Source organism: Triturus cristatus, chromosome 2_2 (genome assembly GCF_964204655.1).
Source record: "Triturus cristatus chromosome 2_2, aTriCri1.1, whole genome shotgun sequence".
In the NCBI taxonomy this organism is placed as follows: domain Eukaryota; kingdom Metazoa; phylum Chordata; class Amphibia; order Caudata; family Salamandridae; genus Triturus; species Triturus cristatus.
The window spans coordinates 949,138,149-949,160,238 of record NC_140582.1 but is presented as its reverse complement, the minus strand read 5'-3'; the positions used below and the strand labels follow the sequence as shown (position 1 = coordinate 949,160,238).

The window sequence follows — 22,090 nt, the reverse complement described above, 5'->3', positions numbered from 1 at the left end:
CTCTTCCAGGAGACTTTGAGCTTCTGGATGTGTCTAGGACACCAGGTCAAGGCTGCTACCACTGTGTTGGCGCAGGGAGATGTTTGTCCTTGATATCTGGCAGGTGGCAATGCAGGCGTCGGCGCATATATTAATGAAGCACAACTGCCATGACAGCCAGGTCAGGCAGGAAGAACACTTCACCCACTTGGTTGTTCAACCCGTTTTATTCTGAGTTCACTCCACAGACCGTCCATCCTGGGGAGGTACTGTTTTTGTATCTATTCTAAGGTGAGAAATCTGTGGTTAGAAGTATCCACCAGAAGAGCAAGTTACTTACCTTCAGTAACACTCTTGCTAGTGGATAATCTATCCAACCACAAATTCCTCACTGTTCTTCCTTCCTGTTTTATAGAGTGGCCTCTTTTTTAAAAGCCCCAAAATATCCTAAGTTATTGATCAGCGCACTGTTTCCACTCATTATTCATGCCCAGCGCTGAGGGCACACATAGGGAAAAGAAAAAAAACTGACACCAGCGTGCTGCAGTGGCACTTATATGCAGCTCCACTCTGTCATTTCTGGGGAAGTATAGAGTCAGCCTGGGGCGCTAGGTGGCGCCCGAGCGGAATGGCCATCACTGAGTGAGGCTTCCACAGTCTGGCGCTGACATCCTTCAATAATCCTGTCCCGAGGCGGGGGTCCGGCCACCTACGATCGGCCTCCAAACGTCCAAGCACCAGGGTAACTGTGTCCTGAGCCGTGGGAGCCGCAGACGCGAGTAGCGGCAGAAACGGACGAAGGAAGGCGGGGCCGCGACGACCTCTGGTGAAGCGCGGAACTCCAACGCGGTGTTGGCGGGCACGCAAGCACCGCGGCTCCCACGAGGTTTCTAGGCCGCGGTGCGGAAATGGCGGCTGCCGTGGGGTGGTGAGTGCCTTTTGATCCTCCCGCGTATCCTACACCACCGGCTGCCACTGAACTACTGAAGCCGGTACTGGGAGCCAGAGGGGAGCAGATTTCCGACCTTAGTTACCGCGGTGAGTGCCTGCTGATTCTCTTGTGCATCCGCTTAGCGTGGATATTTACCACCGGCTGCCATTGAAGTACTGAAACCGGTACTGGGAGCAAGACGGAAGCGGATTGCTGACTGTATTTGCCGTGCGGACGGCGGATTGGCCGTTAGCGGTAGAGGAGCATTGTGCATTGATCGGGGTGACTGGAGCGTTGCAGTGCGTGAGGCCTCGCGGTAGGCGCTGTGGAGGTAAACCTGCAAAGCTAAGAGCGGCTGTCGCTTGGCACCAAAGAGTTGTCCCCCGCACACACTGTGAGGCAGAAGGGCAAGGAGAGACGGGTGACTGGCGACATATTGGAGAGTGGTGGGGACTTGGCAGCTGGAGGTAGACACAGAGGACCATTGCGCATAGCCAGTGTGGGATGGTCTGTGGGGAGCGCATGTCCCCAGGTGTCATTTTGGTCACGCTGGGCAGAGTTGTGGAGAGTTAGTTGCACAGAGCTGACTGGTGGCGCAACATACCGGCGCTGACAGCGGAGTACAGCGTAGAGGCGCGACGGCCTGCAGAGACCACCACTCATCGATACCAACATCCCTGAGGGGGAACTGCAGCGTAGTCTTTGAAGTCAATTACTACGATGGAGAAACCAGATGCGAAGCAGTCACGGCTCACCTTTGAGGCAAAGAAGGGGACGCACCAGCCGATGGCGATGGATGACGAAGGCGCAGACGGCATGTCGCAATGCCCACAGACCGCGCAGGGCGCAGAAATGACAGTAATCCTACAGGAAATGAGACAGGGCTTCGCTAGTATCGCGGAAAAGGTGGACACACTGAGCACACACATGGACGCGATAGCCCATAAGATTGATGGACACGAGATGCATATAAAGGACGTTGAAACGCGCATTTCGGAGGCTGAAGATAATAATGCCCACATCTAAAGCACAGTGACGCAAATGGAGAAGTTGCTTAAAATCATCGCTGCCAAGAATGAGGATATTGAAGCAAGGAGTAGGAGGAACAACATTCGCGTACTGGGGATACCAGAGAGCACCAATACGGGCAGGATGGAAGACTATATCGAAAAGTTGCTGAGGGCCGTGGTGGGACCGGAAGCCCTATCTCCTTATCTCGTCGTCGAACGGGCACACAGATCCCTAGGCTCAAGGCCAACCTCCCAGAAGTGAGCAAGGCCCATCATAGCACGCCTGCTGAATTATAGGGATAGGGATGCGGCCCTGAAGGTGGCGAAAGACAAGAAACAGCTACATTTTGAGGGGGTTTCATTCACCATATACCCGGATTTTACCCCGCAAGTGCAGGAAGAACGGCGCAAATTCCTTCCGGTTAAGGAAAAACTGCGGCAGGCACAAATCGATTATGCTCATCTCTACCCAGCGCGGCTCCGCATCACTCACCAGGGCAAACAAATGTTTTATACAAAGCCCCAGCAGGTTAAGGATTTCCTGAAGCAACTTAGAGACGAAGGGCAGCTGGCACTCCACCGGATGATACATCCTGATAACAACTGTGGAGTGTGGAAGGTTGATCATTCAGCTGTGGGAATGCCGGCAGATGCTGCGAATTGAGAACCACGAACGGCATAACTAACACTTGCGTTGAGGTGGATGCCTGGATGCACCGGGAATACATGCTGATGGAGGTGGCACTTAAGGGCTACTGGGACATGAACTTCAGAAGCAGCCAGACAACCTCGGGGTCTGTTTAGGGGCATGCTCGTTGGCATCGGCGACCTGAACGGCAGGAGGTACCCGTGGGCCACCTAGTAAAACTTCCCCTTACGGGAGATCCCCATCGATGGTTATTTTTTGGTCATTGGCTAGAGATGTTCACAGGGAAGTTCTGTTTGGGCAGAAGCGGGGTGGGGGAGGGTTTCACGAAACTGGCATGATTGGGATGCTTCAGTGGGAGGGGGAGGGAGGGGTTGCGACCAGCACATGGTTGATTGGCTATAATGTGCAGCATTATCGTTGGCACCACAACTCGCTGTTTACACACGGTTTTAGAATGTTTGGAATTGCAACACGGGGGTCACTACACTGTCTGGCGATACGGGGGACATGGTGGATAGGACACAATTGAAGGTAGTATCCTGGAATGTGCGGGGTCTGGGGGACTCACAAAAGCACAGGCAAATATTAGCTTATCTGGATCGCCAACAAGTTAGCATAGCTTTGCTTCAAGAAACACACATTAACCCACACTCATCAAATACATTGGCTAGCAAATGGGCTGGCAGTAGAATATTCTCCTCTTATTCATCTTATGCTCGTGGCACGGCGATCATAGTAAAAAAACAGACACCCTTTGTATTAGCAGGGGCGATTGCAGACCCACAGGGGAGGTATGCCATAGCGTGGGGACATTTGGGCAGGGAATCGATCACGATAGCAACGTGTTACGGCCCGAACGTTGATGCCCCGGAATTTTTTACCACGGTATGGGGTAAAATTGAGAATGTAGGGTCCACACACATAATCTGGGGAGCAGATTTTAACGTGGCTTTCAACCCGGTTCTAGATAGATCAAACACTGCAGCACATCACTACAATAACTCCCAGGCGGAGCTACAGGGGATTATGGATGAGGGTAAGCTGATCGATAACTGGAGATACCTGCATCCACAGGTCAGGGAGGGTACACACTTTACAGCGTATGCTGGGACATGGGCTCGCATAGACTACTGTTTGCTGTCTAGGGGTCTAGTGTCGACTCTACGCAGCGCTGAGCACCCTGCACTCACGTTTTCAGATCACTGCCCAGTGAGGCTCACACTCACACCTCTGGGATATGACGCGCCCAGACCCAGGTGGCGGTTACAACCTGCGGCCCTGTCGGATGCAGTGTTTCAGAATGAACTAGGGGAAGAGATAAAGGAATTTTTCAAAAGAAACAAGGGGTCGGTGGACAGCGTGGAGATGATATGGGAGGCCTTTAAGGTCACCGTTAGAGGGATCTGTATCTCTAAGAGCTTTGGCGTCCTGAGGGATATCAGGGGTACGCTTAAAAAACTGGAGTCAAAGTTGAAGACATTGGAGGCACGTATGGGGGAGGGAGAGACAGGCCAGGTGCAGAAAGAGTTTTGGGAGATGCTGTCTGAATACGAGGTTACTGCGGCGCGGGAGGTGAAGTACAGAGGATGACATTGGGTGGCCCGTAGGTATGGGGAAGGAGAGCGCCCAGGAAAGGCACTGGCTGAAATCGCTAGGCGGCCCCGCTACTCAACGCATATTTTGGGGATTGAGAGACCTGGGGAGTTGCCACGGCGGGACACTGCGGACATACTAGACGCATTTACCTCACATTACACAGAATTGTACACAACGAAACGCGGGGGGCCCTAGATCTGTATGGATTTCTAGGGGATGTGTCACTGGGGTGGCTGGGCGATACACAACTGGAATTTCTTAGCCTTCCTTTCGAGATTGATGAACTCAGGGAGGCGATAATGCAGCTAAAGAGTGGGAAGGTGCCGGGACTTGACGGCATTCCCGCTGAGTTTCATAAATGCTACATTGATATCATGGCGCCGGTCCTCAAGGAGGTCTTCGAGGAATCACTGGAAGTGGGCACACTACCCCCATCGATGAGGGAGGCTCTGGTCATATCCCTTCTGAAGCCGGGTAAAGCACCGGAATCCTGTGACTCCTATAGACCGCTGTCGCTTATAAATTGTGACACGAAAATATTAGCTAAGGTACTGGCAAATCGATTGACTCTCCTGCTGGACAAGCTTATTTTGCCAGATCAGTCGGGGTTCGTCCCTGATCGCGCCACCACTCATAATTTCCGCACCCTGTTTTCTCTGCTGCAGAACGTGGAGCCTGAATTCCCGTTAGCCGCAGTGTTTTTAGATGCCACAAAGGCATTTGACTCCGTGGAGTGGGACTACCTCTTCGGGGTGCTTCAGCGCATGGGGTTTCCCCTCCAGTTCATATCATGGATCAGATTGCTATACGGGCAGCCCACTGCTAGAATACTGATTAACGGACACCTCTCTTCTCCATTTTCCATCACTAGAGGCACACGGCAGGTGTGTCTGCTTTCCTCACTTTTATTCGCCATAGCTGTCGAACCATTAGCCTCTAACTCCGCCAGCACCATCAAGATAAAGCATTTCGCTGTTGCTTGCGCCAAATTCTGATTTCAATATACGCGGATGATGTGACTTTATATATTAGACACCCCCAGCAAAACGTCAACCCATTGTTGAGGGAGTTTATTGTATTTGGCAGACTGTCCGGGATTGGCATTAATTGGGGGAAATCTCAATTCTTTCCATTGACGTCGGCGTCCCTAGGTTTGATCTTGATTTCCCACTGGAGTGGTGCGATACCGATCTTCGATACTTGGGTATACTGCTGGCTGGGGACAGGGACAGTGTACTGCGACTTAATTACGGCACAGCTATCACGCAATTATCTGATAATATTACGCGATGGATTGCTCTGCCTCTTTCTCTTGCGGGAAGAGCTTCTTTGATTAAGATGGTGGTTTTCCCACGGTTCTTATACCTTTTTATGAATATACCCTACCACCCTGGATCTTATTTTTTTAAGACGCTTCGCACTGAATTGATTAGATTAATGTGGGGAGGCAAGCAACCGAGGCTCCAATGGTCTATGCTCAGCTATTTCAGGGAATCCAACCTTCCTTGCTAGATATTTTCCTTTACATACGGCTCAGACAGGGAATTAGAACTATTATACCGGACTTTCCACGGGAGCCAGCTAATTTTCTTCCATTACACCAAATGCTGGGATCCACGGATGGGAGGCACCTGGTATCCAGGCTTTATAAAAGCATACGCGAACAGGAACAGGGGGCTGGCACACCAGCTCGCGCACACTGGACTGCACAGTTGGGGAGGGAGGTGACCGATGACCACTGGGACTACTGCTGTCTCCAAACCTCACGCATTTCTGCCAGCTGTAGATTGCGCGTAATACATTATAAATACCTGCATCGCATGTATTACACACCCGCTAAAAAATATAGGCATAAACTGGCTGATAATAATAACTGCGGGCGGTGTCGATGTCCGGGGGCTGGCTTCATACACCTAGCCTGGGAATGTCCTGGGGTGTAGGAGTTCTGGGGACAGGTCTTTGAGGTGCTTGAGAAGATGACGAATATTACATTGGGTAGAGATCCACTGATGGCCCTGTTGGGGTATACTGTACAAATACCTAGGGCATGTCGTAAATTTCTTGATATGGCCTCACTGCTGGCCAAGCGTAGGGTGGCATGCAGGTGGGGACGGGGACGTGCCCCGAAATTCAAGGATTGGCTGGCAGATTTACTATACTGCCTGGAGCAATTTACTGTATATGCTGAAATACTGCCAAGAGCTTCCAGACCTAAGGATATATGGGGTCCACTGCAAGGTTATCTGCTCCTGCGGGATTCCGAGGGGTCAGACCCACTGCCGCAGGGACCTGCTTAATGTCTGCTGACCGCTGCGGGATGTTCCTTATGATCCAATGCACTGTTTCCTTTTTTTTATTGATATATGATATTGAGGAGATGCGGGGGGTGGGTGAGTGGGACAGAGCTAAGATTTGTGAAGCGGTGAGGTTGATAATTTGCCGAAATGTGTTTCTTGTACTACTCCAGATGTGATGGGGATGGGCCCTCATTTACTCGCACAATCCTATGATGGACAAATACGGACTGGTCTGGTTCACCTAATGTTTCCACCGGGGTTGCAAAATGACAAGCGAGTACAGAATGACCGCTGGATTTAAGCTACAGGTGCTGTGTGAATATGCTGGTATTGTTATGAATATTTGACAGTGTAATGGATTCTTGTATATGAGGAAATTCATAAATAAACGTTTAAAAAAAAAAGAAAAGTATAGAGTCAGCTTAGAGCTACCCAACACCACCTAGTGGCATGTGGGAGCACTGCTACAAAAAATATTTGGATCCAGTCTGGTGCCTGGGGGATATTCTATGGCGAATAATCTTCATGTAGAGCACAAGCACCCATAGTCCACCAGAAAGAGCATTACTAAATATTACTTGCTCATCAGTGTCCAAAAACAGAGAGTTCTTAATTGTTTAGGATATATAACACTATTCTCATTTCCTAGAATATGGATGTGCTTATAATCATATTTAGCATGTATGTAGTGGGGCCTGCTAAAGCAAAGCTCCAAAGATCACAAAGAAACTTGATTAAAAACTTGACGCTTTAGTTTCTACCTCACATATATTAAAGACAGATATACAGTGGAAAGGTAACATTCCCTTTCATGTTCACCCAAACTCTCGGAGGAAGAAAAAACGTGAAGAGGCACTGTACACACCTCAATTTCTCATCTTCAGTTTCGGCACATGCAGATGAAATGCCACAACTCTCTTCTATAAAAGTCCTCAGCCATTTAGTTCAAAGTTTAGCTATTAACCCCTTGTGCGCTCATGACGGAACCACGCCGTCATGAGCCACGGGCGGCGTGTGCTCATGACGGCGTGGTTCCGTCATGCTGCGGCCGTTGGCGGCCGCTCCTCCCACGCGGCTCTAATTCCCCGCCTGTGCGGGCGAAATAGAGAGTGGGCGGAGTCGTGACGGAACCACGCCGTCATGAGCACAGCTCGCCCGTGACTCATGACGGCGTGATTCCGTCATGAGCATGGCGGCGCCGCGCTCAACCCTCACCCCCCCAGCGCTGCGGCGGAATTCGCGCCGCAGCGAAGGGGTTAATATGAGCTTAGCTTTGTTACATTTTATATATTATTTGGCATTAATGTGAGTCAAGCAATAAAATACTTTATCTAGTGGGTCCTTATTTGCCCTCTTAATGCCATACCTTAAAACCCCATGTGACAGCGCTTCTTGTCCTTAGCTTCAGCCTCTGTTTGCTCTAGCTTTAGATGTTTTAGTCTGCACTCCCATGGGTGTTTCAGCCTAGCTGCTGCTGCTATTACATGACCTTTCAGCACCACCTTTAATGCATCCCAGCACCAGCTGAGCTTACCTCAAATTGGTAAATTCAGGTAATCTTTAATCTTCGAGGCTATATTAATTCAGACTAATAGGTCTTTAAGCAAAGCTTTGAGTCACCACTGATTTATAGGTTAAGAAGGCATTGCTTCGGCAATTTTATGGTACCTGTAAGTAGGTCATGATCCAGTAATTACAGAGAGTCACCCAAATTAAGCCAAAAGGGACAGGGTTGTTAGATAAACTAAAAAACAAAAGGATCCAATTATTGTGCTTTAGATTTCTTGATCAACCTATGATCAAACAGAGTGCACTGAACCGAAAATATACCAGAGAGTATATAAATCTAAAAAAACATACAAAGTTCTGTTTCCTCTATGTATATTAAGAAGAATTTATTATAAAATTATGTTTCACTACATTCATGAAAGACATGTTTCATATTAATCCACAATAAGAAAGATTGACATAAGTTCCAAAATTATTTTTACAATATCCTAATTCGATAAAATATACACATACACAAATACAATCATAATATCAATTCACATAACAGGCATTAGAGAGATGTTTCCTTTGCATATAGATCTCTATCACATAGAAAATAAAAAATAAAATTTCAAGATCTTCATATACTTATTGTAATTGAACTAGTGTCGACGCAGCATTTCGGCAGATTGTCAAATCAGTCTCCGCCTTCTTCAGAACAAATTCTAAAATAAAATGTTTTCTTAAAACATGTTTAAAAACAGTAGTTAATCTGGGACACAGAAATAAAACACCTCATTAGATGCATTTCATGACTTCATATACTACTCTGTTCAGTGCACACTATTGACATAGTAAGTTGACACCCAACATATAAGTTATCCACACTATCTTTCTTCGATGTTATATACATTTAAAACAGAGGGTCCCAGAAAAGAGAATCCTCTAGGTGAGAATGTCATATGCAAAGATTAACTTCATATGGCTCACCATCTAGGCCTGGGTCACCTTCACTTCCACCCACCACTTACCTCTTACAGTTGTTAATATCTGCTTCTCCTGTACTCGTGGATTTATTTAGATGGCGCTCTGTTTGGGGAGTCTCGATCTGTAAATTATATTCATTTATTTATTTATATATAACATTTTATATAGCGTGAACAAGTTCCCAAGGGATATCAGAGCGCTTCTCAATAAAGATGATCAGGGATTTACAGGCGTCAAATACAAATCAACGAGTCAGTTACAAAGGGTGCCAAGTTACAGCTGATCAGGGATGTAGAGGCGTCAAATACAAATCAACAAGACAGTTACAAGGTTGCATAAAAGCAACACAGTGGCTAATAATAGCTGATCTGGGAGGGGGGAAAAAGATTAAATAAAAAGAAAAAAATATAATAAATCAGTACAAGACATGAAGATATACGTCCAGTATTGTATTGCAGAAGATCCAAACCAATTAAGGTAAGAACGTGCACATAAGGAATCCTTTTACTTCCTGTTTGAAAGCAACTGTGGAGGTAAGTCTGCGGACTTCAGGAGGGAGAGAGTTCCAGAGCCTCGGGGCAGAGACAGAGAAAGCTCTTTGACAAGTTCTCTTTTGCAAAATATTTGTGGTTTCAGGAGGAAGGAGTTAACGCTTCTTGAGGGTCTACCACTTCCAGATAATTCTAGCCTTTGGACAAGATACTTGGGGGTTTGGAAATAGAGAGCTTTGTGGGACAGGTAGGCAATCTTTAGCTGTATTCTTGCTTCAAAAGGCAGAAGATTTAGAGATTTTAAGACTTGGGAAATGGGCGCATTTCTTTTTGTGCCCGTGGTCATTCTGGCTGTAGCATTCAATGTAGCCCTAAGTGGGGCCAAGTATATATTTAGGGAGGCCACAGAGCATAGCACTGCCATCGTCTAGCCGCGGCAAAACCAGTGCTTGGACCACCTGCTTGAAGTCAGCTTGTGGAAGAAAGGGTTTGAGATTCCTGAGTAATCACATCTGGCTATTCGCTCCCTTGCACACCTTGCTAATATGATTCTTCATATTTAAATGTTTGTCCAGGGTGATTCCAAGAGATTTGGCAGAGTCAATAATGAGGGGGGAACAGTTGAAGGCAGTGAGATGGTTCATCCAGAGGTCTAGCTTGGGAGTATGATTCGGAGGAGAAATTAGCAGAAATTCGGTTTTGGAGGTGTTGAGTAGGAGGTGGTTCTCGGTTAGCCAGTTTTGGGTATTCATGAGGGTATTGTTGAGTGTTATAAGATTTTCTGGGGAGGAGATTTTCAGGTAGAGTTGTGTGTCATACGTGTACGCAGTGAAGAAAATGTTCATTGAGTTTAGTGCATTAGCCAGTGGTTCCAAGAATAAGTTGAATAGTATGGGAGATAAGGCGGACCCTTGTGGAACCCCCATGGATACTGACGTGGGCTGGGATAGGGAGTGGTTCACCTTTATTCTTTGTGATCGGTGGTGGAGGAAGGACAAGAACCATTGCAATGCCATACCTGAGAGGCCCATCCTGTGCTTCAAAATAGATAAGAGGTTGTCATGATTTACAGTGTCAAATGCAGAGGAAAGGTGAAGGAGGATTAGGAGGCAAGATTCATTGTGGTCGAGCATTTTTAAAATGTAATTGATAACGTGAATGAGAGTCGATTCCATGCTGTGTCCACTCTGAAAGCCAGATTGGTGTTGGTCTAGGAGTTGGAAATTCTCAATGTGAGCGCAGAGTTGAGATTGGACGCATTTTTCAAGGAGTTTGGCCAAAGTAGTGATGTTGGAGATAGGGCGGAAGTTGTTAAGGTCGGCACTCTCAGCATTAGTTTTTTTTTTAGAATAGATGAAACCTGAGCTGCTTTTAGGCAATCAGGGATCATGCCTTGAGATAGTGAGGCATTGATAATCTTTGTCCAAAGAGGGGTGACGACTTTCTTAATGTCTTTAAAAACGGAGGGTGGTAACGGGTCACTAAAATGATTGGATGGGTTGATACTCTGAAGAATCTTCTTAATGTCTATTTCGCTGAAAGGAGTAAAGGTGCCCCAGGAGGCATTGTTCTTGGTGCTCAGACCAGCTGGTTCAAGCTGTTCAGAGAGGGACAGAGAGTGCACAAATGAATGGGATGGCAAAGAAGCTTTCTTAGAATCCAGTGCGATATTGCTGAGTCTTGCTTTCTCGGTAAAGAAAGTAGCGAGAGCGTCACATGAGGGTGGGCTGAGACCTGGGTCAGAGCGAATGGGTGCATCAACTGATTGTTGTTTAACAATATCAAAAAGTTTCCTGGGGCGATTAGCGGCTTGGCTAAGTTGGGATCTGAAGTAGTTGGCCTTGGCGCTCTTGATTTGTTTGTTATAGGAGCTCCTTAATGATCTAAGAACTTTTAGCTGATCGAAGGATGGTTTGGACCTCCAAGATTGTTCAATTGCCCTTAAATTGCGTCGTTCAGAATTTAGGTTGTCATTGAACCATGGTTTGGAGATTTTTGTTGAGGCATTTTTTTTCGGGAGTGGTGCCATGGAATCCATGATACATGAGATTGTGAGTTGTAAAAGTCTGTGAGTACATGAACATCAGACAAGTCAGCTTGGGAGGAAAGGGCAAATTTACATTGGGTTGCTAATTCAGCTGTGTTGATATGTCTAAGGTCCCTTTCCCATATCTTCAACTTCTTTGGTTGAGCCTTCCTCAGGGACACCTCCTGATTAATGTAAAACAGGATGATGTGATGGTTGGACCAGTCACAAGGGGAGATGTTGTCCAGTGAGATGGTATTTCTTTTGGAGATGATGAGATCCAGGATTTCTCCTTTATTATGCGTTGGCCGGTCACAGTATTGAATGAGCTTGTGATCATCTAGGAAAGATTTAAGGCAAGTGACAGCTTGGTCATTCGGGTTAGGCCAGTGAAGGTTGAAATCACTGAGGAAGGTTTGGGACACTGCAGAATCGACATGGAGACACCATATGAGCCATATATGACACCATCTTTCTAATAAACCTTTTTTTATATAAGATGCCCATAAGATGCCCATATATCCTAAACACACTCACCTAGAGGATTCTCTATTCTGGGAACCTCTGTTTTAAATGTATATAACATCGAAGAATTATAGTGTGGAGAACTTCTATGTTGGGTATCAATTCACTATGTCAATAGTGTGCACTGAACAGAGTAGTATATAACATCATGATATGTATCTAATGAGGTGTTTTATCTTTTTCTGTTTCCCAGGTTATCTACTGTTTTTAAAAGTGTTTTAAGAAAAACTTTTATTTTTGAATTTGTCCAGAAGAAGGCGGAGACTGATTTGACAATCCGCCGACACACCGCATCGACACTAGTTCAATTACAATAAGTACATGAAGAGCTTGAATAAAAGTTTTAGATTTTTTGTGTGGTAGAAATCTATATGCAAAGGAAAAATCTCTCTAATGCTTGTCACGTGAATTGATATTATGATTGTATTTGTGTATGTGCATATTTTATCGAATTAGGATATTGTAAAAATATTTTTGGAATTTATGTAAATATTTCTTATTATGGATTATTATGAAATATGCCTTTCTTGAATGTAGTGAAACATAATTTTATAATAAATTATTTTTAATATACATGAAGGAAACAGAAATGTGTATGTTTTTTAGATTTATATACTCCCTGGTATATCTTCGGTTCAGTGCACTCTGTTTGATCATTGGTTGACCAAGTAATATATAGTACAAAAGGGATCCCTCTGTTTTTTAGCATGATCCAGTAATGTCATTGGACCGTGATGAATGCCTTTGACCAAATGCAAGAAATTTTTGTGTGCCAAAGGAAGATCTGAACATGCATAAGAGCAATTTACTGGCGTATAGCGAGAACAGCCAATCGTAATGGGGTGTCCTAGACACCATAGGCCAGATAACTAAGGGTTTGCACCAGTGCGAAGTCACGGAAAGCAATGCAACACGCCCAAGGTCTTGCAAGGACATTTACTTTACAGTGCAAAAGGTATTCTGTGCTGAAACGTTGCCCTTTTCTCAGCATACATAGCACTTTATTGAAGGGGGCATTACTTTGGTATTACATGAGTAGATCAGCACAAGCACCCATAGCATTGGACGCAAAGCCTGGTTTACTAAAATGGCCTGACCAGGCTTTGCGTCAAAAAGTAATGACACCTTGAAACAGGTGCTAATAAAGAAAACGTTTTTAATTTCTCCAAACATTACTGTACAGCCCACATAGAATACGTGGATTGTTTTAGACTGTGTCTAGGTATATGATTTGGTTCTGGAAGTGTATAAGTCTGGTATGAAAGGGCAGTTTCTCTGTTTTCCAGTGCTAGGCAGCACACACTCACTTCTGCACAATGGTAGCAATATTGTGCATGGTGCTAGAAGACTGCTTGTGGGCCAGCACAGGCATAGTGAGAAGCAGGAAATTTGTAATAAATGTAGCTTAGCACTGTTTTCACCCCTAGCACAAAGCAGCTCAGCATCTTTGGTTACAGCGCTGCATTAAACTAAAAACAATAATTATTCCCAAATAAATCTACCAAACCTATATCTTCCAAACATTGTTTTACCACTTGACATTGCTACAGATCCTCCCATCTAGCATGTGTCTTGTCTGCTGTGACCTTCATAATAAGACTAAGATCTCGCCACACAGGTTTACTTTTTAGTGCTCGGTTGCTGTTGTTGCAACATGGTGGGCTCCCTGAGACACTGCAAATAAACATGGAGCAATAAACAGGAAGGGGCGTGAGTGACTAGCAGGTAAGGAGATGCAGGCACCCTGGCAAAAGGACAGGCTCATTGATGTGCTGGCTATGATGCCCCTAAGTAAAGAGAGCATTGCCGCCGGGCATCAAAGGAGTAAGATTCAGCTGCTGACTCTTTATGTGGTCCCTTGCTCACTTTGCCACTGGATAGCTAGCCTGGCTGATGACGGCTGATTAGCCAGAAACCGGTCCCAGGATGCTTGTTTCCGATCCAGGGAAGACATGACTTGGCAGTTCGGCCTGGACTGTTCCCATGAGGCACAGGGTCAGACTGATTTGCATATGGCCATGTCTGAACTGGGGTGGCGGAGTGAGCTAAAGAATGATGATGGATTAAACCCAGATCAGTTGACTGGGGGTGAGTGCTTGCAATGTTCAACACTCCATCCATCATCTCCTTTGGTTTTGCTATGGTCGCCCTAAGTTGGCAGGGTATGCCCAGACGTGGGTCCCTTGCTCACTTTGCCACTGGATTCAAGCTAGCCTGGCTGATGACGGCTGATTAGCCAGAAACCGGTCCCAGGATGCTTGTTCCCGATCCAGGGAAGACATGACATGACAGTTCGGGCTGGATTGTTCCCATGAGGCATAGGGTCAGACTGATTTGCATATGGCCATGTCTGAACTGGGGTGGCGGAGTGAGCTAAAGAATGATGATGGATTAAGCCCAGATCAGTTGACTGGGGGTGAGTGCTTGCAATGTTCAACACTCCGTCCATCATCCCCTTTGGTTTTGCTATGTTTGCCCTAAGTTGGCAGGGTATGCCCAGACGTGGGTCCCTTGCTCACTTTGCCACTGGATAGCTAGCCTGGCTGATGTCGGCTGATTAGCCAGAAACCGGTCCCAGGATGCTTGTTTCCGGTCCAGGGAAGACATGACTTGGCAGTTCGGGCTGGACTGTTCCCATGTGGCACAGGGTCAGACTGATTTGCATATGGCCATGTCTGAACTGGGGTGGCGGAGTGAGCTAAAGAATGATGATGGATTTAACCTAGATCACTTGGGGTGAGTGCTTGCAATGTTCAACACTCCGTCCATCATCCTCTTTGGTTTTGCTAGACTCTTTATGTGTGGCAGCAGCCAGACCCTTAGGTAGTGAGCTTCAGACTGAGGGACAGAGTTGAGACTGCTGAGCATGGATGAGCTGATGGTCCCAGCTGCCTGGATTAAATGATGCCGCATATTGGAGAGATGTTGTGGCTGTAATGTGTGGTACTCCTCTGGGGGGCTTTGTTCTGCAACATTTCTCCTAATCCCCGGTGAGTGGCAAGGGGTGCTCTAAATGATGCTGAGTTGCTCGTGGGCGAGTATATGCTCCTGGCCTGGCTGAGTTCTGCACAAACCATTGACTCGGTCCTAGCTGTATTCTGCTGGCTGCTCAATGCAGTTGATAATGATGACCTTGTGGCTCCCTCCTTTTCTGAGACCTTATATTATTTAGACCAGTGGTTAATTTATATAAAAATACATGCTGGGGCTCATGTCAGGAGGCAGCTTGCACCAGCCCATTTCTCCTGTTTGCGCCGCCTAAAACAGAACCAACTGCTAATTATGAAAGTGGGGAGAGGATGTGGCATAATGGCCATGGCTGCAGACTTCGGAAGTGGGGAACCAGGTGAAAATCACTGTGTCAGCTCAACATCCTGTGATTCTGGGAAAAGCACTTAATCTCGCTGTAAATAAATGGCTCCTTAACTGGTGCTCATGAAAAGCACAGGTGTTGATGATTAAATGCCGGTGCTGAGCACCTAAAACCACCGACTCAAATTAATGTTTTAAACCACCTCCTATAATTTGGGAGCTGTCCTCAATTGAATGATTTGGGGCAACTTCCCTCTACTAGAGGTGGGCCACTGTTTTATTTAACTGTCTTCACTGGACATCCTCCACTCAAGAAAGTTAAAGACAAAAGTGACTCACTTCCTAATGTTTTTTGTTTGTGGAGAGGTGTGGTGCAGCAGCCAGGGCAGCTGACTTCGGAGCACAGGGCTCACGGTTCGATCCCCAGCTCCGGTGGCAGCTCAGCTCAGCACCATGTGACTCTGGGCAATAGCTCACTTAATTTCCACGATGGCCCCCAGCGCCTTGAGACCCATAAGGGTGAGCAGTTTGAGCTTTACAAATACGGATTTATTTATTTGATCAAGACAAGATACATAAATGTGTCTCCTGGCTCCAGGGCAAAGCCACCTGGCTCACGTAGTCCTCATATTCAGGGAACAAAACAATCTATCAGAAATCCCAGCGCACCACCCATTCTGGCAGAAGAAAAAGGGCAGAGAAAGATATGCGTAGAAGGCCAACTAGCACTTTTGAGGCGCCGAAACCTCACTTTTTGACGTTCTGTTGGAGCAATGTGCCACAGCAAATTTATAAGGCCACCTAAAGCTACTTTACGTGGCTTTTCAAGGCCTTAGTAATATGTACCCCTTTTACCCAGAAAACTGGGTGAAATGGGCGTTCCATGGGTGTTGCTGTGGGTTGTCCCACGCATCATCCATGGAACCTGATACATTCCCAGATTTACGAGAAATCATAAACCTGGGAATTGCCCATTGTGCGCCGGCACTGGGGAATAGGACAGGAATGCGCCATATGATATAGATACAGCACATTCCTACCCTTTGTTTGAAGTAGGGCAGCGCCGCAAGATTCCTTGCAGTGCTGCCCTATGCCATAATCTCATAAGTGAGGCCCTGAATGCTTAGGAAATCAAAGGAGGCATTACAGCAGCTGAAGTGAGCCAGCGGGGAAAATAACGATCGAGATAACATTTCTTAGTGCATTGAAAGATGAGTGGTGACAGTGTTGAGGCATTGTTCCTTTTCTCATAGATGGCAGGGGAAGCTAGTGATTGTGTCAATGGTAGGGAAAGAATACAAAGAGGTTTGTTTCCTATTATACCACTTAGAGTTGTGCCATTTCACGGTTTTGATGGATGCCCCTTGGGAGAGGGTTATACTCTTTTGGCATAAGAGAACCCGTGGGAACTTGTAGTTTTCTCTCGTCTATTTTTATCTTTGTAGTTTTCTTTCTTGTTTCTACAGGGACTCCCTCTAATGGTATTGTTTTGTGGGGTCCTACTGTACAAGATCAGGGATATAGGGGAAATGAGGAAAGGGGTGAAACGGGTGGGAGTTAGCGTTATGGTTCTAAAAGTGCTGTTCTTTGGTCATCAAATTACAAATTGGGGAAAACACAACAAGTAACTGATTTAGAGTCCGGGCATGATGCCACACACATTTTTTGCCATGTTAGCTATTAACCTATATAAGTTTAGCGCCATAACTTTGCAGACAAGTGTATTAATGTACTTTGAGAATTAACCAAAGTTTGTAGGATACCAATCTCCTACAAGACAACCATTTCTTATACACTGTCTCCTGTGATCCAAACTCTTACGGATTTATTTTTTACTTTGGTAAGAAAAGTTGCGTCTGTAGGTATACTCCTGTCATGGAAATTAGGCAGCAGTTGAGAGTCCCCGTACAGATGAGTAAGGGCACTGGATATTACTAAATGTTACGCTTATAGGGCCATATTTACAAGCCCATTGCGCCTCATTTGCGTCACTTTTCCCATGTTAAAATTGACGCAAAAGTGGCGGAAGGGGCTTGTAAATCTGCCCCATAGTATTTGCATTGTCAGTAACATCTTTGTACTTTTCTAACTCAGGACAGGAACAATACCTCAGTGGGCAATAGAAGGAATGTGGAAGGCTAACAGTAACCACAGGAACCCAGCTCTAATATGCCATGCTGTGGGGGGAGATCTTTGTCGTTATGGACACCACAGTGAACAATGCGCAAGATAGATGTGCGGAGGCGGGGGGTCTGTAGCAATGTCAATAGGGAAATATAGTTGTTGTAAGAAATAGGCTTGGTAGATTTACAGTGGCGGATTTATTGTTTTTATATTTATTAAAAATGACCTGCCACTGCTCACAACATGAGTTCCATGCACTGATTAATGCAGTTGGACCAGTTAGTAATCAGGCAATATGAGTTTTTACAGGATCACTAAGGCTTCTCGCGACAGTCACAAGCAATAAAGGATTATGGGGCATATTATCAACGGCCAGAAATAATTATCGCTGGCTGTGCTTAGTGATAATAATATTATTGCAGGCTATCTCTGGAATTTATCGCCCTGGTAGCGCGTTATTAACAACGCGTTTCCCCAGGGCGATAGAAATTCCAGAGATAGTGAGGTTATCGCCCTTTTGCAGGGAACATCGCTGGTTTTCCAGCGATGTTCCCTGCAAAACGGCGATAACCTTGCTGATACGACCCACAGGGTCGTGTCAGCATAATCCACCCCCTATGTTAGGGATGGCTAAGTCAGGATTTCAGCAGACATTAAATTTTGGCGAAAACGGCCGTTGTCGCCAAAATCTAACGTCTGCTAAAATCATGTGGGCTGCCTTGTAAATATCGCAATGTAAACATCAGCGATATTTGCAAGGTAGTCCATCCTGGGTACGCCCAGTAACGCCCACTTTGCATCTCATTGGAGATGCAAAGGGAGGTGTTGGGGAAAAGGGTGCTAACATGCGATTATGCATGTTAGCACCCTCTTGTAAATAGGGTGCTGGTTTTATCTCCGCTTTTTTGGCTTTGTAAGCCAAAAAAGCGGAGATAAATCCCTTGTAAATATGCCCCTTAAAAGGCCTATGTAAGACGTTTGGGAGCTTTAACAATATGTGTCCACCATCCTAGATGGCTTGGCCTCGCTCCCGTTCACAGCTTTTGACATTTTAACTCTGTTCTTTTATCCACAGTTCTGTACGGATTTGGAGCATGCTACAAGAATGGTGGCAAAACAAATAACAAATGGTTTGCCACCTCTGTCTTATCAGTGTAACAAACACTCTATTTTCATGTTCGTTCAATTCCTGCCTTTGCTACAGATATCATCACCTGTCTATGAAAACTGACAGCAGAAGAACATTTATTCTGGAGAGATGAGCTGCCTGTGTAGAGGTAGATAGCACCTCCAAACTGGGAGGCATAGACTGGTAAGGTTGAGAAGTTCACTCGCAGTATTCCGCAAGACAAGTTTTTTAACTTCAAGAAAAGATTTATTGAAAAGATTATTATAATCATAAAAACAATACTTCATATATGCAGTTATTTGTTAATACATACATACATGAAGGTGTAATAAAGAACAATAATGATATATAATATCCATTAAAATAGTAAAAGGATAATATAGAAGATGATATGAATACAAGCAAAGCTTAACAGAAATCGTAAATAACAGTACATGTCAAAAATACACAATTAAAATAAAAAATAAAAATATATACATATATTATAGAAAATGATAAATTAAACATAATTATAAATAAACAATAGGAGGTCAAGGAGGCTTGGTCACTTCTTGTTGTGAGGGAGCAGTTAAAGGAGTTTTCTTCATGGTATTGTCTAGAAATTGTGTGAGTGGGCCCCAAAGGTGAGAACGTTTAGTAGCAAGAGAGATAGGATGAACGAGTGCTGTATCGAGGCGATGATTGTGACATACAGCATACCACCAAGCTAAATAGGACAATTTAGAGGAATCTTTCCCGTTTTTTGATATTTGCTGAAAAGCTACAGCTATTATCAAATCAATAAGTGGTAACTGGGATTGACTTGTTTTCCAGTCTGGTGTTAAACTACCTAGGAAAATGTTTGTAGGGGAGAGTGGAATTGTGGTGTGAAATATAGTGTTGATTTGGTGCCAGACCTGTTTCCAGAATATAAGAACATGTGGACATGTGAAAAGCATATGATGGAGATCAGCGTGAACCTGGGAACATGTCCAGCAAGTGTTGAGATTTGTGTTGTGTATTTTATGTAGGTATGTAGGGGTAAGAAACAATCTGTTGTAAATAAAGAAGAGTGTTTGTGTTGTGCTGGCCCTCTGGATAATTTCCTAAGTTTCGTCCAAATTCTGTTCCAAAAAGAGATAGGCCAATTTGTTCCCAGATCGGATTCCCACGAGAGTTCCACTTTGGTTTTGTCTCGGATCTCAGGAGGCACCATTAAACGGGAATAAATGGTGGACGCTTTGGGGTTTATGTGCAAAAGGTTATGCCATGGGAAAGGGGGTGGGAGGGTGAGGAAGGTGATGATTTGAGTTTAGCATAAGTATCAAGTATTGCTTTCTGCAAGGTCAAAAATTTAGGTTTAAAGGAAGAAGGCAAATGATAAAGAGTTTGTAATTGCGTAAATTGAATGGGTGCGCCCTGAGCTAAAAATTGATGAACCCACAGTAGGCCTTTATTTCTCCAAGCTTTCCAAAGTATAGGTTTCCTATTAAGGAGGATTTGTTTATTGTGCCAAATTGTGGAATTGAGAAAAGTGTCTAAATTATGTACTACTAAGTGGGGTGCAGTGGATAGTAGTTTACAGGATTGCTTAATTATGGGAGAAGAGAGCTTTTGTGGTTTGCGAGTAAAGGAGAGATATTCCTGAAATGAGAAGGGAGCTAAAAATGAGGTCTCAAGATCCACCCAGAGAGGTTTATCTTCAGATTGAATAGTGATCCAATTTGATAGTTGTCGTAACTGAAAGGCTTTGTGATAATTGGAGAAATGGGGGAAATTGACACCGCTTTCAGATTTTAGTCTTGTTAATTTCTGTAACGCCATTCTTGGTTTTTTAGCATTCCATAAAAAGAAGTCAAAATAGAATTAATCTTTTGAAAAAATTTAGATGGAATGGAAAGTGGAATGTTAGAAAGGATATACAAAACTATCATTTTGATTGTTTCCAGACGACCCCAGCAAGAAAGATGAAGGGGATGCCATCTTGTCACCAAAGTTTTAAGTTTAGCAGCACATTTGTCTATGTTTAAAGAGATAGATGTCTTTATAGAGCTTCAAGTAAAGTTGGAGATCTTAAAATCATCCTTAAAGGTGTATTTGGTCAAGGGTACTATCTCACATTTTCCTCTATTCAGTTTATAGCCAGATACCAATCCATAGGCCTCCACCTCTCCCATGAAAGCTGTAAGTGAAGATTGTGGTTTGGAGAGAAAAACTAAAATATCGTCAGCATATGCTGCCAGCTTAGGGGCATATTATCAAGCCAGGCGATAAAATTATCGCCGCTTTAGCGGCAGAAAACGGCGATAATGGGCTTGATAATATGCTCTATGGAATTCCAATTGAAACCCATGTTAGACGTCCTTCACATCTAACATGGGCTTCAATTGGAATTCCATTGATCATATTATCAAGCCCATTATCGCCGTTTTAGCGGCAGTTTTCTGCCGCTAAAGCGGCGACAATTGTATCGCCTGGCTTGATAATATGCCCCTTAATTTGTTGAGAATCCGAGACAAAACCTGTGATTGAGTTATTCTGGCGTATTCTTGAGAGAAAGGGTTCTAAGGCCACATTGAAAAGAAAAGGGGACTAGGGGCATCCTTGGCATACTCCTCGTTTAAGATTAAAGTAGGGGGAGATGAGGCCATTGGTAGATATGGCGGCCTTGGGCTCAGAGTAAAGTAGGGCTATTAAAGAAATGATTTTCGGTCCAAACCCAAACCATTTGAGAGCGTGGAAGATAAAAGGCCAGTAAACCCTATCAAAGGCCTTTTCTGCATCTAACGCAATTGCCGCCAAGGAGTCCGGATAATGTGATGATTTAGATAAAATGTCAAAGAATAAGCGTGTATTGTCAGTGATGTTGCAACCTTTGACAAAATCTGATTGTTCTTTTCCAAGCAGCATGGGAAGATGTGGTTCTAATCTTAGGGCTAGAGCATTCAGGAAAATGTTATAATCTACGTTAACTAAGGATATAGGTCTATAATTCTTACAGTAACGTAAATCCTTATCAGCCTTTGGTATTAGACAGATCAAGGCTTTGGAAAAAGAGCCAGTGGAATTAGGGGAAGCGATAAATGAAGAAAGAAGAGTGTGTAAGTGTGAGAGTAATAGATGAACAAAATGTAAATAAAATTCCACTATGAAGCCGTCTGGGCCTGGGGCCTTGTCTTTTTTAAGAGTTTTTAAAGCATTTAACAATTCTGTTTGTGTAAGTTCAGCTTCCATAGAGGCTAAATCTAATTGGGGATCAATATGTTTTTGAATTGTGGAGAAATATTGGGATATGTCTGTATCTGAGGGTGTGTTTTCTGGTGTGTAAAGGGATTGATTGAAATGTACAAATTCTTGGAGTATTTCAGTGTCTTTGAATTTCGGTGCTTGGCTATCATCTATAATGGAATCAATATGAAGTTTCTGTTGTTTAATCTTTAGATCAGGGGTCTCCAAACTTTTCTGTAGTGAGAGCTACTTCTGCTCAAGGAAAGTCTTTCCGAGCTACTAGCAAATTTTATAACTGTAAAATAGTGACTACACTATAACCACCCTAAACAGGATGAT

At 44.7% G+C, this 22,090-nt stretch overlaps 1 protein-coding gene across 1 annotated transcript in view; it reads right to left on the bottom strand.

The window, feature by feature from the left end:
* Window positions 1-22,090, bottom strand: part of KCNIP4 (potassium voltage-gated channel interacting protein 4) — a 618,256-nt gene that overhangs the window by 18,852 nt on the left and 577,314 nt on the right. The gene's annotated exons all lie outside the window — the stretch shown is intronic.